Raw genomic sequence first — 16,688 nt, forward strand, 5'->3', positions numbered from 1 at the left:
GAGTCTCGCTCTGTCACCCAGACTGGAGTGCAGTGGCCTGATCTCAGCTCACTGCAAGCTCCGCCTCCTGGCTTCACGCCATTCTCCTGCCTCAGCCTCCCGAGTAGCTGGGACTACAGGCACCCGCCACCATGCCCAGCAAATTAGCCGTCTTAAGAAGAATAAAAAGAAAATAAAAAATAAAAGGACCCATTTCAAGTTCCCTTAACATTTATTTTTCACATTTTTTTTTTTTGTGATGGAGTCTCACTCTGTCACCAGGCTGGAATGCAGTGGCATGATCTCAGCTCACTGCAACCTCCACCTCTGGGGTTCAAGTGAGTCTCCTGCTTCAGCCTTCCGAGTAGCTGGGACTACAGGCACATGCCACCACGCCCACCTAATTTTTGTATTTTTAGTAGAGACGGGGTTTCAACATGTTGGCCAGGATGGTCTCGATCTCTTGACCTCGTGATCTGCCCACCTCAGTCTCCCAAAGTGCTGGGATTACAGGCGTGAGCCACCATGCCCGGCTATTTTTCACTTATTTTGTACAGTGCATTAAAGATAGCATTTTGTATTTTTAGTAGAGACGAGGTTTCACCATGTTAGCCAGGATGGTCTTGATCTCCTGACCTTGTGATCCACCCGCCTCAGCCTCCCAAAGTGCTGGGATTACAGGCGTGAGCCACTGCGCCCAGCCCATTCAAGTTATTTAAGCAAATATTGAATAGGACAGAGTAAGTAGAATCTTAAAGGGATTCTTTAGTCTTCAGATCTATAATTTGACTTTTTCACATCTACTTAAAAACACTCATTGCGGGAAGAATGGTACAGCAAGCTTTCATCTGGGATTATTTTTCTTCTGCCTAAAAGCTCCTTTTTGAATTTCTTCAGTTCAGGTATTCTGGTGATACAATCCCTCTGACTTTATTTAAAGGACTCTATCTTGCCTTTATTTTATTTATTCATTTATTTATTTATTTTTGAGACAGAGTCTTGCTCTGTCGCCCAGGCTGGAGTGCAATGGCGCAATCTCGGCTCACTGCAACCTCTGCCTCCCAGGTTCAAGCGATTCTCCTGCCTCAGCCTCCCAAGTAGCTGGGATTACAGGCGCCCGCCACCATGCCCGGCTAATTTTTTTGTATTTTTAGTAGAGACGGGGTTTCACCATGTTGGCCAGGCTGGTCTTGAACTCCTGACCTCAGGTGATCCACCCGCCTCGGCCTCCCAAAGTGCTGGGATTACAGGCGTGAGCCACCGCACCTGGCCACTTGCCTTTATTTTTAAGAAATATTTTCACTGGGCATAGTATTCTTGGAAATTATTTTCTTTCAGTGCATTAAAGATATCATTTCTGATATCAAACCTTCTGGCTACCATGTTTCCATCGAGAGTCTCATATTTGCCATTTGAAAACTCTCTTCCCATAAGCACTGCCATCCCTGACAGCTTTAAAAAATGTTCTCTTTTCCAGCAGTTTTGAAATTTCATTTATCTTTGAACTATAATGTTCTAGGTATAGATTTCCTTCTATTTACCTTACTCAGTATTTGTAGCACTTCTTTTACTTGTGGCTTGGAGAAATTTGTTTTGGAAAAGTCTCTGCTATTATCCCTTTAGTATTGCTTTTACCTAATTCTCTTCTCTTTTCTGGGATTCTAATTAAATGTGTATGAAACTATGTTTCACATTACTTTCTGTTTTTCTCTCCATGCTTTAATCTGGATATTTTCTTACATATTATCCATCTTTCTTTTATCTCTTTAGCTGTATACGATATGCTGCTGCACCCGTCTTTTGAATATTTTCCTACCAGTGGTTATATTTCAAATTATAGAGTGCCCCTTTTGATTCATTTTACGTGGAATCCTTTAGTTTTGCTGTCTGATTTATTAAACATATAAATCACAGTTTATACTTAAATGTCCTTCTGTTAACTACAATATCTTACTTCCCTATGGGTCTGTTTCTGTTGTTTCTTACTTTTCTCTTGCTTTTTGGTTAATTCTTATTTTTGTAAGCAAAATTCTTATTTTGTAAAATAAGCATCTTATTTTTATAAGCATGAACCCTGGGCATTGTGTATTAAAAGTATAGAGACGATTTTACCTGTGTGTGATGTGGATTTCCTTTTCTTCTGGGGGGCGTTCAGGGTAAGGACGGATCAGGTTGCTCTGTGCAGGGATTAAACTGTTCTGAAGGTGGGCTTTAGTCTTTGTGAGGGCTGCTTCTAGTTTACGCTTACTCCTTTGGGTTAGCACTTTGGAATCACAGCTGAAAGTGGGGGTTGTAGGGCCTTTTTCCCTTAGCAGGCTATGAACTCTTTAATTTTTGCCTGTCCTGCTCTCAGAAGCTGAAATAAACCTGTTCAACTTAGTTTTCCACTGTCTGCAAGAGAGTCAGCAAATGGGTTAAAGAGAAGTCAAATGTCAGGCTCCCTTCTCTCCACAGTCATGACCTTTCAAATCATTGTGCCTTGATAGTCCTCTAATGCCTTCAAGCAGAGGCTATTTTAACGATTTTTTTCCTGGTTATTTTAGTTCTCTGTTGGGAAGGTTGGTCTGATCTAATCTAGTCCATTATATTGAAGTAGATGTTGAAGTACTTCTTTAAGGCACTCTAATCCTGCATGTTTTGATACCTTGATACTATGTTCAGTAATTTCAAATGCCAACTTGCTGTTAACCTGTGCCATCTTGAACTCTTGTTTGTCAGAAGTTTTTGATCAAGCTACTGAAAATTTTTTATAGCCATAATGAAAACACCTCAATGTTATGTTATATGTTTGCATTTAAAGATAGTTTACAAATTTTACTCATATTATTGCATTTAATCTTTACAACAGTCATGTGATGTCAAGTATCATGATTAAGTTCTCCATGGAGACTTATCTGTAATTTTAATGAATAAAGTAAATCTGTATTAATTTACCTCTAGTTAAGTGAATATTCTGGAAAATGGGAATGAAAAGAAGCGGGTATTTGAGAGCAATTTAACAGGTTAGTATTGAGATTAACCCGTTTGTGGAATGCAGAGTGGTGATCATTTTGCTTGGGTAAACGGAGAGGATGGTTATTCTTCCTTTAAGTAAAAGGAAATTCTATTAAGAGGAGAATTAAATTTTGGCAGGGTTAATAATGAATGGATAAAATTAGTACTGAATTGTGCTCCCAGAAGGGAGAATTACTATGGGCTAAAAAGAGCTTTGTGGTGGAGTTGAGATTATTATTGGACGTTTTGAGGAGGAGAGGAAATGAGACGGAGGCAGGGCAATCTTAGGGGAGAATCTAAAATTAGAAACCACTCTCCCTCCTCCTTCCTCCCCTCCTCCTTCCTCCCCTCCTCCTTCCTCCCTCCTCCTTCCTCTCCTCCTCCTTCTCCTCCTCCTTCCTCTCCTCCTCTCCCCCCACCACCCCTTTCATTAAGGGCTTACAAAGTGCCAGGTACTGTGCTATGTTTGTGCATACATCCTTATTTAATTTTCAACCCTATAAGATAGTTAATCTAATGGTCCCTATTTTATTTATTATTTATTTATTTTTGTGAGACAGAGTCTCACTCTGTTGCCCATGCTAGAGTGCAGTGGCAACTGCCGAGCACGATCTCAGCTCACTGCAGCCTCCACCGCCCAGGCTCAAGTGTCTTTCCTCCCTCAGCCTCTCGAGTATCTGGGATTTCGGACTTGCGCCATCACGCCCGGCTAATTTTTGTATTTTTAGTAGCGATGGGGTTTCACAGTGTTGGCCAGGCTGGTCTTGAATTCCTGACCTCAGGTGATCCACCCGCCTTAGCCTCCCAGAGTGCTGGGATTACAGGTGTGAGCCACCACGCCCAGCCAGTGGTCCCTATTTTATAGCCTTGTCCATTTGTCAGGCAATGAAACCACTGCCTTAAAATGGAGCCAAGTGCTGAAGCATAACTTTGATAATGAGATCGTTGTCAATTATAAGGGTCCCTGAACTGAGTCCGAGTGAGTGCATTGGGATTTTCACCTGAAGACAACTGGCCATGCAAAGTGCAATTTTCAGAAGATGGTGTAGACAGTAGAGTGCCCGATAGGTGGGATACTGGTTGGGAGGTGGAGAATGTAGCGCACGGGGCACGGTTGGGGGCCACCTCAGCAGTACACAGTACATAAGGAAGTCCGCTGCTGGAGCGGAACCAGCAGGAAGAGAAAAGATGGGGCCGATGTGAGATTTCAAAGCCAGAAAAGTCAGGACTTGGTGACTGTGAAGATGTGAATGGTGACGGAGAGGAATGTCATAAAGAGGGTTTCAAGCCTGGGACAAAAGTTCTCCAAACTGTTGTTTCCTGCCTCTGTCCTTCTTGCATTCCTACCCTCCTAACTCAACAGGTGAGTAGGTGAGCGTCTCTGTCCACCACTCCTTTCAGTTGTGACTCTCAGCCCAGTCTGGCCTGCAGCTCCCCTCAAACATCCTCCTGCCCTAGGATGTTCTCAGCGATTCCCTCCTGTTTTTACTTTCTGTTAAGTGTGTATTTCCAATTTAGTATTGTGATTTCCTCCTTTTTCCTTTTTCTTTCTTCCACTCCCAACCTTCCTCTTTTTCATTAATATTTTTTAAATTTCAAATGTTTTGAACATATAAACTCAGTACTACATTGAGCTTTTTGGGTGCAGGGACCATGGTTTCTGTAGACTTCCATTTCTGTGATCCAGTACCATGTCTAACATGTATTACATGCTGAATATATGAATAAATAAATGGGAAATCCTGGGGAGTGTGCCAGAAATAGGTATAAAGACATAAAGTTCATAGCAATGTAGAAGTAGAAACTGACTGTCATTGATTTTATTGTCAAGAGGTGTTCTTCCTTTTTCTCTTACAAAAATCCACATGGATTTCAGTATATTTCATCTCTGACTACTCCATAAAATAACAGTTAACTCCACAAATAATATATTTTGAGACAATAATAACCAAGAAGAACAAAATCAACAGAACATGCTATACCATAATATTTTTGATGGGTTCTTCTTACAGCTGATTTTACCCCTTCTTGTCCAAATTTTTGCTTGATAAAGGTTCTGCTGCATAAAGATTTTGATAAGCTACAAAATGCCCAACTATTGGACAGTAGAAGGGAGGGGAAGAGGGTAAACACTTTGCAGAATGGATCATTTGCTTCATGGAATTGAATATCATAGAGTCCTAGGGAAAGCCTGCTGTTTTTGGAAAGTGGACAAAAAGTGGGATTGCATAGAGCTTGGAATTTAAGAGAGAAACTGTAGAATGAAGGTGTAACGACATTCATTCATTTAGATCTAGATGGCGAATTTTTATATTAGGAAAAAAATGCCAATAAAAACAATTTGCCGTCTCATCTCAAATCCAGCATTATGTGCTTAGGAATTACTGCCTCTGATCATTAGCCGGCAGGTGGGCCTTCCCCGGAGGTCTGTCTTGTGGTAGGGAAATCACACAGCCATGCTGGCAGCAGTTTTATCCTTTTCTGGAAGGAGATTCGCACTCTCGGCTTTGTGTGTAGTTATGTGACTGTCTCTTCTAATGCTGGAGTGTTAGCATGTGCTTAGTAATTTTTAAGCTCCTGGGACCAGACTGGAATTGATTTCATCTGCAGTTTGTCTAGTGACAAGCACAATGCTGAAGAAAAAATAAATATTCACTATAATTTTTATTAGTTCATGACCCATCATAAATCAAAGCTGTGAAAAGAGTTTAAGTAGCTTTTCCCAATCCCTGGGATTCATAGCTCTCTCAGTTATCATTTGAACAAAGGTGATAGCTGGACACCAGTGATACCCTGGGATGGTGAGCTTAAGGGAGTTTAGCTTTTCCCTTCCTGCAAGCTTTAAAATGTGATGTCGTTAGGGGACTAGGGAGGGTAGACTTTTCAGTTTAAATCTCTCCTTTTCCCTTTAGTAGGACTCCGAATTTTAGATTTCATGGATGAATAAGTAACCTTAGTGAGTGATTTGAGACTAGAGTACATAAAAATGTGTCAATAGTTGAGGATGACTGATAGCTCCCTTGTAACCAAAGCCACCTGCAATTTTTTATAGTCCTGCAGCATAAGCCATCTTGAACAGATAATCAATTCTATTGCACAAACAGTCACTTCTGTTCACCAAGGAGGCCCACTTTTTCTCTCTTCAAGCAGGGCTATAAAAAAAAAAACCCTATATAATCCAAATGATCAAAACTTGTGAAATACTGGGGCACTTGTAAAGCTAGCCTTCTCTTCCACCTCTCCATACCTTGCCCCTCTCTTTCTTTTCTAGTGAAAGAACAGTGGACTTACTTATGCAGCTGTAACAAAGATCAGAGAGACCTGTACTGCCATGTACCCATGCACACATGCAACTACACACACACACACCCTTTTAGAAGAGCATATTTTAGTCCAAGTATCATTTCTTGCCCAGCTGTTGTCAGAATTTTGATCTTTAGAGGATTAGGAGAATACTTATTTATTTGTTTTCCTTACATAAAGTATCAAATGGCATTGCAGCAGCAGCCTAACCACAGCAGGAATTCATTCTTCTTCAGCTTCTTCCTGCATCTCATTGAATTAAAGAGTGAGGATGTGATTTTGAAATCTGAATTCGTAAAGGGTGTGAGGTCTTAACTGAAAATATGATTGTGAATTAAAGGCTTTTGATTAAAGTAGACTTACAGATAAACACTTCATCTATTTTTCCTCATCCATTAAAATACCATTATACTGTACAGTCTGGTGCTGGATTTTATATTCATTTTTTCAATAGGGTGAACACAGTATCACCATATTTGCCATTAGATTATTCAATGGTATTTATATGCAAGCTAGGTCATTCATTCATTTTACAAATATAGTTTGAGCTTTGAACAGGTAACAGGCACTGATTTTTAGGTACTGGAACTGGGGCTACAGTATTAAGCCAGATAATTAAGTCCCTACTTTAGGAGCTGACATTTGAAGATGTAGGTTAACAGTTAGGGTCTAATGATTAAAGATATAAAATTATGTTAGTAGTAGCTGGGTCTCTAACAAATAATGATTATGGAGGAACCACTAAACCTCAGAATTCAGTAAAGACAAAAACATTGGTAGTAAATGATTCTGGCTTGTTAGTTATAAAATATTATTTTCAGATCTAGATTTTGGCCTAAATCTTGCTTAAACTTGGACACTTTTGCACTAGAGATCAGTGTCAAATCCATGAGTCATAACCTTTCTGGTGTCTGAAAGAAAGCTTGGAAGCCATATAGAGCTCACGTGTTTTAGAGTAAATTCAATTTGGGGGTGTTTTATTTTCATGTCATCTGTCCCCTAAAAGGACCCCTAAAGGTTGGCCCAATGACTGGGCCAACCACTACCCCCTTCTCAGTTTGAGTCACTGTTTTCTGATACCATGATGGCCTAAATAGCAGTTCTCAAAGTTTGGTTCATAAACCCCTGGGGTCCCTTTTCAGTGGATCTGCAGATGTTATTTGTCTTTTCCATTCTTTTTCTTTCACAAGTATACAGTGAAGTTTTCCACTGTATATTCAGAACCCCTGTATAACTCAGCAAGTCGCTATTTTCTAAACAACCGATGATCGATGTTATAAAATGATATGTTGGTAAAAGATCCATTCAAAATGCTAGATAAATTAATGGGTTTTAATATATCAGAGTATGAAAAGTTCACTGATAGGTGTTCAGATTCCTATACAAACTTCCAGTTGTTGAGTTTGGGTGTAGTATCAAAGAAAGAATATCCACAGTTATCTGAAAGGCTATTTCATTAATCCTGCATTTTCCAACTAGGCATTTGTGTGGGAATGGGTTTTCTACACACATCAACCAAACATGATGCCACAACAGATTGGATGCACCTATCTTCAGTTATGCTAGGCATTAAAAAAATTGCAAAGTAAAACAATACCACTCTTCTCACTAAATGTTTTAGGAAAATCTAATTATCCCTTATAAAAGTATATTATTTATATTAACAGTAATGGGTTATAAATTCTTTTTTTTTTTTTTTGGAGACGGAGTCTGTCTCTGACTCCCAGGCTGGAGTACAGTGGTGCAATCTTGGCTCACTGCAACCTCTGCCTTCCAGGTTCAAGCAATTCTCCCACCTCAGCCTCCTGAGTAGCTGGGATTACAGGCATGCACCACTACTCCTGGCTAATTTTTGTATTTTTAGTAGAGAAGGGGTTTCTCTGTGTTGGCCAGGCTGGTCTTGACCTGCTGACCTCAAGTGATCCACCCGCTTCAGCCTCCCAAAGTGCTGGGATTACAGGCATGAGCCACTGTGCCTGGCCCATACATTCTTTTTTAAGGAGTAATGAATATTAAACATTTCTCAGTTTTAATTTGTATCATGATAAATGTTATAAATTATATCATGAGATATAATCTACATGAACTAAAGCACTTTGAAGTCCTCAATAACTTCCTTTTTTTTTTGAGATGGGGTCTTGCTATGTTGCCCTGGCTGATCTCAGACTACTAGGCTCAAGCGATCCTCTCATTTCAGCCTCCTGTAGCTGGGACTACGGGCATGCGCCACTGTGCCCTGCCTCAGAATTTTTTAAGATTCATAAAGGTATCCTGAGATTAACCAATTTAAGAACCACCGGTCTAAAGCAATGTGTTAGTAAATCCATCTTCCAGGAAGTTGAAGCGTAGAGAAATTTGCACTAGTTACATTCCCTGGGGTCTAGGATCTGCTCCCAGTTCTCATTTTGAAGCAGAGTTTCGGGAAGTATAAGTCGGGTCTCCTTAATGGCTCAGGGCTTCCTGTTCTGTGTGCAGTGACAGAGGATAAAGACAAAAAGGCTGTAGTCCATAGAGTCCATTTTTAATTTCCAATCTTATATGCCCCAAAGTCATGAAATCCTCTAGGATAATTTCTGAGTTTCAAACCACAGCTACTGAAGATGGAGCATTTTACAAGGGCTGCATGACATTTATTCTTCTTGGAAGTGCAGCTTGCAGCTCCGCATGCTAAAAGGAAATCAAAACTGCTTATCTGAAACATCTTCATCATCCATTTGGAAGTGAAGAATTCAGCCTGCTCTGCTTCCACCCCTGCAGGAAGAAGCTACACCAAGCTGACTTCTCAGTCTGGACTTGTTCTCAAGGTCACCCATGTAATTTTTTTTTTTAAAGCCTCAGTGTCCTTAGTATTCTCAGAGATAATAGCACCAAACCCATCAGTCATTTCCTTGTCCTCAATTTTCTTTTTGGCTTCCTGCAATTTTAATCCCAAGTCCTTGCAATTCCTTTCTGTAGAGGCTTAAGTGGCCCCATTTATGATCAATTTACAGCTAATATTTGATGCATTCTTTTAAAATAAGCCAAACAGTCCTCCGCTCTACAGGCCTTGCAGCTTTGGACTTAATAAAATCAAAGGCCTGATAGTGGAGTAAACTGATATGTTTTTTGTTTTATGATTTTCGAAGAAAAATTAAGAGATCCTTAGAAATTGGAAGGAGGTAGATATTTGTTAATTTCAGAATCTAGTGCTGTTGTTAATAAAGGGAAAGAAATAGCTCTTTCTTTTGTATTGCACGTTGAACCAGTTTTTATAAAGGGGGGAGAGGGAGGGGTGAGGAGGATAGATGAGTAAAGAAATCAGAAATTTTTCTAGGGGCTGCTTACTTCTAACCTCCTTTGGATGCCTTATCTCTGGCCCCTTCTGTAAGCTGATCCAGCTCATGTCAGCATGACACATGAACCATGCAAAGCTTCTTTTTAAAGAGATTTTAATTCCTGCTTGACAGGCTAGGCTGAAGCCCATGAGTGACAATAGATTTTTTTTTCTTTTAAAACGGAGTGAAAGCCACAGTGCACCTGGTATTTCATTGAACATCAGGGGTGTGTGTGTGTGTGTGTGTGTGTGTGTGTGTGTGTGTGTATAATATTTCTGGGAAGGAAAAAAAACAGTTTAAAAACCTAAATAATAAAATGTTTCAGTTTGCCAGGGGTTATGCTTTAAGAAAAGATATCCACCGTTTTTGGCCTGCCTGAAGACTGTTTATGCCCTTAAATCTGTTTTAAATCTTTTAAGAGTTTTATCACTTTCCCACTTCTCATAAAAGTAACTCATTGCTTTATTTTTTTATTCGTCTGAAATTGCATCTTTAATTATCTCCTGTGTGATAAAGTATCAAACTATCACATTTCATATGATGGATTTCATCTCTTATACCCAAGATGTTTGGGCAACCGACTATATCCAATATCCTGGGGGAGAATAGCTAGAAACTGGGACCATCCTTAAGCATTGTGTGAGGCCCAATACAGAAAGACAAGGAAGTACTTTAGGAGTTGCCTAAATGTTCTCTTGCAAATATAAAATGAGCTTTATTTTATTTATGACTGCCTGAGTGAGTTCGGACAGCTATAACAAAGTATCCTAGGGTGTGTTGCTTATAAACAAGAGAAATTTATTTCTGATTGTTTTGGAAGCTGAAAGTCTGAGATTAGGGTGCCAGCATGGTTGGGTTCTGATGAGTGCCCTCTTCGTGGCTGCAGATTGTCAACTTCCTGTATCCTCACATGGCAGAAAGTGAGAGAGAGCTTTCTGGGTCTCTTTTATAAGGACACTAATTCCATTCATGAGGACTTCACCCTCCTGCCCTGATCACTTCCCAAAGGCCCCACCTCCTAATACCATCACACCCGGGGATAGGATTTCAACATATGAATTTTGGGGGCCAGAGCATTCCGTCCATACTAATGATCATAGCACATTTGAAATAGCTCTCACTTTCCACCGGTATTGTGCATTACGAACGACTCAAAGGACTGAAGGTGATAGGGATGGCTCCGGTAATGGAGGTACTGATGGTGGTAGCATGATGAAGGCGGTGGTAATAGGGGAGTCTTCCTTTATCAAATGCAGCACTGGATTTTGTGTGAATCACCTCACATACTTTTTTCTCATTTAATTTGCACACCAGCTCTGAGAACTTAGGTGTCATTGTCTCCATTTTACAGATGAGAGATAGAGGCTTAGAGAAGTTCAGTGACCTCCTACCCAAAGCCATCCAGCTCAGTAACGGTGGAGCAGGATTAGAATTTATACTGATGACAAAGCCCAGCCTCATAACCCCCACTCCAGAGGTGCTTGTCTTTCTCAGCGATAGGCAGCGTAGGGATTTAATTCCTCTTTCAGGGAAAACTAAGACACCAAAAGGTTGAGTGATGCTCAGTGATATGCTTAATGTGAATGAACTTGGAGCCAGAGGGGAAACCATCTTACCGTGTTGGTTCAACCAGCTTCTGAACAGAGGCTCTCTATTTACGTCAAGGAGAAAGGAGCCGCTTGTAATTGTATAGCACACCTCAGGGACAGTATTTTCACAAGTACTGTCTTGATCTTCCCAGTATGCTTATGACGTAGGTAGGTCTTGTGTCCATTTTGTGTTTCTTCATATCTATAGTACTCACTTGATGGATGCTAATTATGATGACTTGGAGAAATTACAGAATACTAAAGTAAGGAACAGTTCTGGTTATGTGAACTATTTTTATAGTTAAGCATTTGAGTGTTTTTCTTAATGTTCTCATGGAAGATATTGTTTCTTCTAGTGATTTGAAGTAAGCTTGCTACATTCATCCTTAGACATTTTTCTCATGGGTGCTTGTGACATTACATACTTCTCAGTGGCCATATTTAAAAATGATATGTTATGACCAGGCACGGTGGCTCATGTTTGTTATCCCAGCACTTTGGGAGGCTGAGGTGGGAAGATTGTCTGAGGCCAGGAGTTTGAGACCAGTGTCGGCAACATAGTGAGACCCGTATCTCTCCAAAAAAAAAAAAATTTTTTTTTTTTTTTAAATTAGCTGGGCATGGTGGCGTGTGCCTGTGGTCCCAGCTACTTGGGAGGCTGAGGAGGGAGGACTGTTTGATCCCAGCAGTTCCAAGCTGCAGTGAGCTATGATTGCACCACTGCATTCTAGCCTGGGTAATAGAGTGAGACCCTGTCTGGAAAAAAAATTATGTTTTACTTTTGGAAAACATTTTCAAAGGTAACATTGCATAATGAGCTGGAAAGTCAGAAACTCCAGGGTTAGATTGTGCTTTGCTACTGATTAATTCCGGGACCTTGAGCAAGACCTATGACCTTTCTGGGACCCACTTTCCACATCTTCACTATAATGGGGACAGGTGTCCAGTAAGAATACACTAGAATGTCTTTGATCTGTTTTGAAAAAGCCACACGTGGTTCTTAAAGCTTTTATTACCCAATAATACATACATCAAAAAATTTTTGTAGTAAAGATGTGAACAGTTATATGTCCTATACACATTGAAAGATGACAAGCCATTGGAAGACTACTTTAAACTCTGGTATCTGCTATGGCCAGAGAGTGAGCTGCTGTGTTGATAATTTAGCCTGATTATATTTTGATCATACACAGATTACCAATTCTTAAAAAGTTGGCATTGCCAGCCCTCCTTCCTTCCTTCTTCCTTTCTTCCTTCCGTTTGTCAAGCCATTAGGCAGGTCTTAGCAAGGAGACCCATCAGGGCAAGTAAGTAAATATATTGAAGGTAATGGGAGCCAGACTTCTTACTGTTGGAGAATAGTTACAGATACAAAAAAGAGGAGAGCCAGAGTGAACCCTGTATTGTGAATAGGAATTTAAGGTTTCATTGTGAATGTGTGGATTTTGATATGTAGAAATTTTATAGATATAGAAATTTCAGTGTAGAAATAATATAAATGTTAAAGTGTATGCATGTCTATGAATAAATGCACATACCCCCCCCCCCCGCCCCCAGCACACACACACACACCCCACACACACCCGGTTCCTAACTCTGATCACTGAAAGGGCCAGGATGCAGTGCAGTCCAGTAAATATGAGCACGTCTGCTACCGAGATTATAGTTTCTAAATTCCAGTTTTTGCTTAAAGCAACTAGGGGTCTTTGAAAAAAATGTCTAGTTCTAGAGCTGGGAAAGAAAAGGTACACGATGAGCCCTGAATGTCTTGTCACAGAAGATATGGAAACTCTGAAAGAATAATGGGAGACGCCACAAGGACACAGCAGTCAGCTTCAAGGGATTCTCACTAAACCCATGTGAAAGCTGGAACAATTTGAGCACCAAAATGACTGATAGTTACAGATTATATCCCACTAAACAAGAAATACATGAATCCACACTTGCATAAATAAATAAATGCATAAAAATGTGGGGAGAAGAGAAAGTTCTTTCTTAAAATAGAACACTGTCTGATATACAGAAGGAATTCTGGAATTGGAGAGATTACCATTTGGCAGTCATCATAGTAATAATTAATCCAGGTAAGAAACATCAACGGATGCTAACAATAGTGAATACAAGTTGGATGAGGATCAGAATCTTTATATAACCATAAAGTATCTGTCCACAAATCCTTATGCATTTTAAGGGGAAACACAGGAGCTTTACTGGAGAAACTTGGAAGACACAACCTTACTCAAGTGATCAAAGTTCTCATCAGCAGTGATGGGACCCACAATGTTCTATGTCACTTGATGGGATGCAATGAGAAGAACACAGCATCTCTTCCAAACAAAACAATCTTCAGATCTTTTCATGAGAAAATATCTCTAATCCCAGTTCAGGGGCATTTTACAAAATAATTTACCTGCTTTCTTCCATAATATAAAGGTTGTGAAGGTCAAGGATACTATTCCAGATCAAAAGAGACAGAAGAGCGGTGACCGCTAAATAGAAAGTGTGATCCTGAAATGGATCCTTTGACTAGAAAGAGCATTACTGGCAAAGTTGGCCTAACTCGAATTGGGATCTCCTGGTGAAGGATAGATGAGAGTTATTTGAACAGCTCCTACAACATTTCTGTAAGCTTGAAATTCTTTTGACACAAAAAGTAAGACATAATTTGTACAGGAAAGCTTAGCTTTTAGTTTTTATTTTACAAAGTTGAAAGGAATAGTTTCTGAATTATTTTTTATTTTGGATTTTTGTAAGAATCCTACAGGGTATAATTATTAAATTAGACTTTTAGTTCTGGATTTCTGTGGTGGTTGTGCAGAGAAGAATATAGTTTTATGAGATAGGGACTTTTCTGGATGTGTGATATCATTTGTGTAATTACGGAAATTCATTCAGATTTGACTGGGAAAACAGTTGGAACCTTGGAGTGTCTTAAGGCCATTGTTAAGATATTTATGAGGCATTTTAGATTAATGGGATTATGAGTTGGTGTTCTGGAGTCATGCTTCACTGAGCTCAAATCCTGCCTCCACCACTTACCAGTGTGTGACTTTGAGTAAGTGAACTAACCTCTCTGTTTCTTACGTCATCTATAAAATGTAGGTAACAATAGCACCTATCTCATGCGGCTATTGTGCAGACCATCTGATTAATACCAGTAGAGTGCTGAGAAGAGTACTGGCTTAGAGTAAATGCTATGTGGTTGTTATTATTATCATCATTATAGATTATTGCTGCTGCTGCTGTTACTGTTACAATATAGGTATAATTCGTGTAGCACACGGAGGAGAACATCACACACTGGGGCCTGTCGGGGAGTGGGGGGAAAGGGGAGGGAGAGCATTAGAACAAATATCTAATGCGTGCAGGGCTTAAAACCTAGATGACAGGCCAGGTGCGGTGGCTCATGCCTGTAATTCCAGCACTTTGGGAGGTGGGTGGATCATGGGTTCAGGCGTTCGAGACCAGCTTGGCCAATATAGTGAAACGCCACCTCTACTAAAATTACAAAAAATTAACCGGGCGTGGTGGTGGGCGCCTGTAATCCCAGCTACTCAGGAGGCTGAGGCAAGAGAATCGCTTGAACCTAGGAGGCAGAGGTTGTAGTAAGCCGAGACCGCACCACTGCACTCCAGCCTGGGTGACAGTGTGAGACTCTGTCTCAAAACAAAAAACAAAAAAACCCTAGATGACAGGTTGATAGGTGCAGCAAACCACCATGGCACATGTATACCTATGTAACAAACTTGCACGTTCAGCACATGTATCCCAGAACTTAAAGTAAAATTTAAAAAAAAGAAAAAATAAATATTAAAGGACATTTCCAAAGCAAAAAAAAAAAAAAGAATTGTGTAGCAAAGGCTAGAGAAACTGGCTAAGAGAAATTCCCTATGGCAATTTGTTGGAAGTTTGATTCCTCCTCACACTCTGATGATAGAAAGGCTGTAATGCCATTGATTTTGGATACTAACATCATGTACTGATCTTTAAGATGCTTTCTTATTTGCAAAGCCAGCTTCCACACCCAAGCACACCTTAGAGTTTCTTTACCCTTTATACAGGGAAAGGCACACATTTTAAATGTTCAAGAAGAACAGTAGAAACAAGACAGGATCAAAGCAAAATACAAAGAAAACAAGATTGGAGAATCAGAGAATCAAGATCCAAGGAAAAATGTTTACTTTGGCAGAAATACCTAGAAAATATAGTGACTGCAGGCCTTGTTTCAAGTTCACATATTGAATCTCAACATGTTTACTTATTTGCAAGTGTAAGTAAATGTATGCAGCACACTGCGTTAGCAAACATGGGATATCCCTGAAGGAGGGAGATGTACTGCTCATCAATGTTGTCCACAGTGCACCCAGCATCCTACCACTTGCTCCGGGCTCACCAGCCTGTTCCTTTTCCTGAAAGGGCTTCCAGTCAAGCTCATGATATTATATATAATACTTAGAGAATATTGAGCATTATGCATTTTTATTTCTTTATGCTTTGCTTTGTTTCTAAAAGCGTTCAAATGAACAAATTGAATTGTCTGTTATCCTAAGAAATGCTAAATTGTCCAGAATAGACCTGCATTAACAAAGTGTAAAGTGAAACAAGAGACCAATTGGCAGAGAGAGAAAAGAGAGAGATTTTGACTAAAGCCTAGAAGAATAAGTAATGAATGACTACTCAGAAAGAAGGAAACAGATTGGCGATGGAAGAGGTCAAAGGTTTCACAGTGTGTGCTTCTTTTATAGAATTATAAACACATTTCTGGTCATCTAGCCCAAAAGCCTAAGTTTTTAGGCACAGGAGAGTTTCAGATACATCGTGAACACATAGCGCATTGCTTGGTCCTCTGTCTGAAATACCCAGGTTGTCTCTCCTTGGTTCAGTCTCTTGTCACTATCTCACCCTGACTATAGTATTTTGAATTTTAGATGCCATTTACGTATTCTGAGAAGCTCTAGCAATCAAATGGGAATAAACCATATAGGATTCCTCATACCATCTAAGTTTTAAAACTTTTTCCTAGAGTATATGGACCTATGTCAAGACAGTGTGTTAAGGTTGTTCTGTGATTAAGAACTCAGAACCTAGATCCAGAATCCTTGGGTACAAATTGTGACTGTCATTTACTAGCTGTGTTCCATTTTCTTCATCTGCAAAATGACATCAATGATAAGAAACAAATATGGGCCAGGCACGTTGTCTCATGCTTGTAATCCCTGCACTTTGGCAGGCCAAGGCGGGCAGATCACTTGAGGTCAGGGGTTCAAGACCAGTCTGACCAACATGGCAAAACCCTATCTCTACTAAAAATATAAAAATTAACTGGGCATGGTGGTGCGCACCTGTAGTCCCAGCTACTCAGGAGTCTGAGACAGGAGAATCGCTTGAACCTGGGAGAAGGAGGTTGCAGTGAGCTGAGATCACACCACTGTACTCCAGCCTGGGCCACAGAGCGAGACTTCGTCTCAAAAAAAAAAAAAAAAAAAAAAAAAAAAAAAAAAAAAAAAAA

At 40.0% G+C, this 16,688-nt stretch overlaps 1 long non-coding RNA gene across 1 annotated transcript in view; it reads left to right on the forward strand.

The window, feature by feature from the left end:
* Positions 1–16,688, forward strand: part of LOC116460427 (uncharacterized) — a 107,194-nt gene that overhangs the window by 69,810 nt on the left and 20,696 nt on the right. The gene's annotated exons all lie outside the window — the stretch shown is intronic.

This window comes from Hylobates moloch, unplaced genomic scaffold, assembly GCF_009828535.3.
Source record: "Hylobates moloch isolate HMO894 unplaced genomic scaffold, HMol_V3 SCAFFOLD_20, whole genome shotgun sequence".
Lineage (NCBI taxonomy): Eukaryota > Metazoa > Chordata > Mammalia > Primates > Hylobatidae > Hylobates > Hylobates moloch.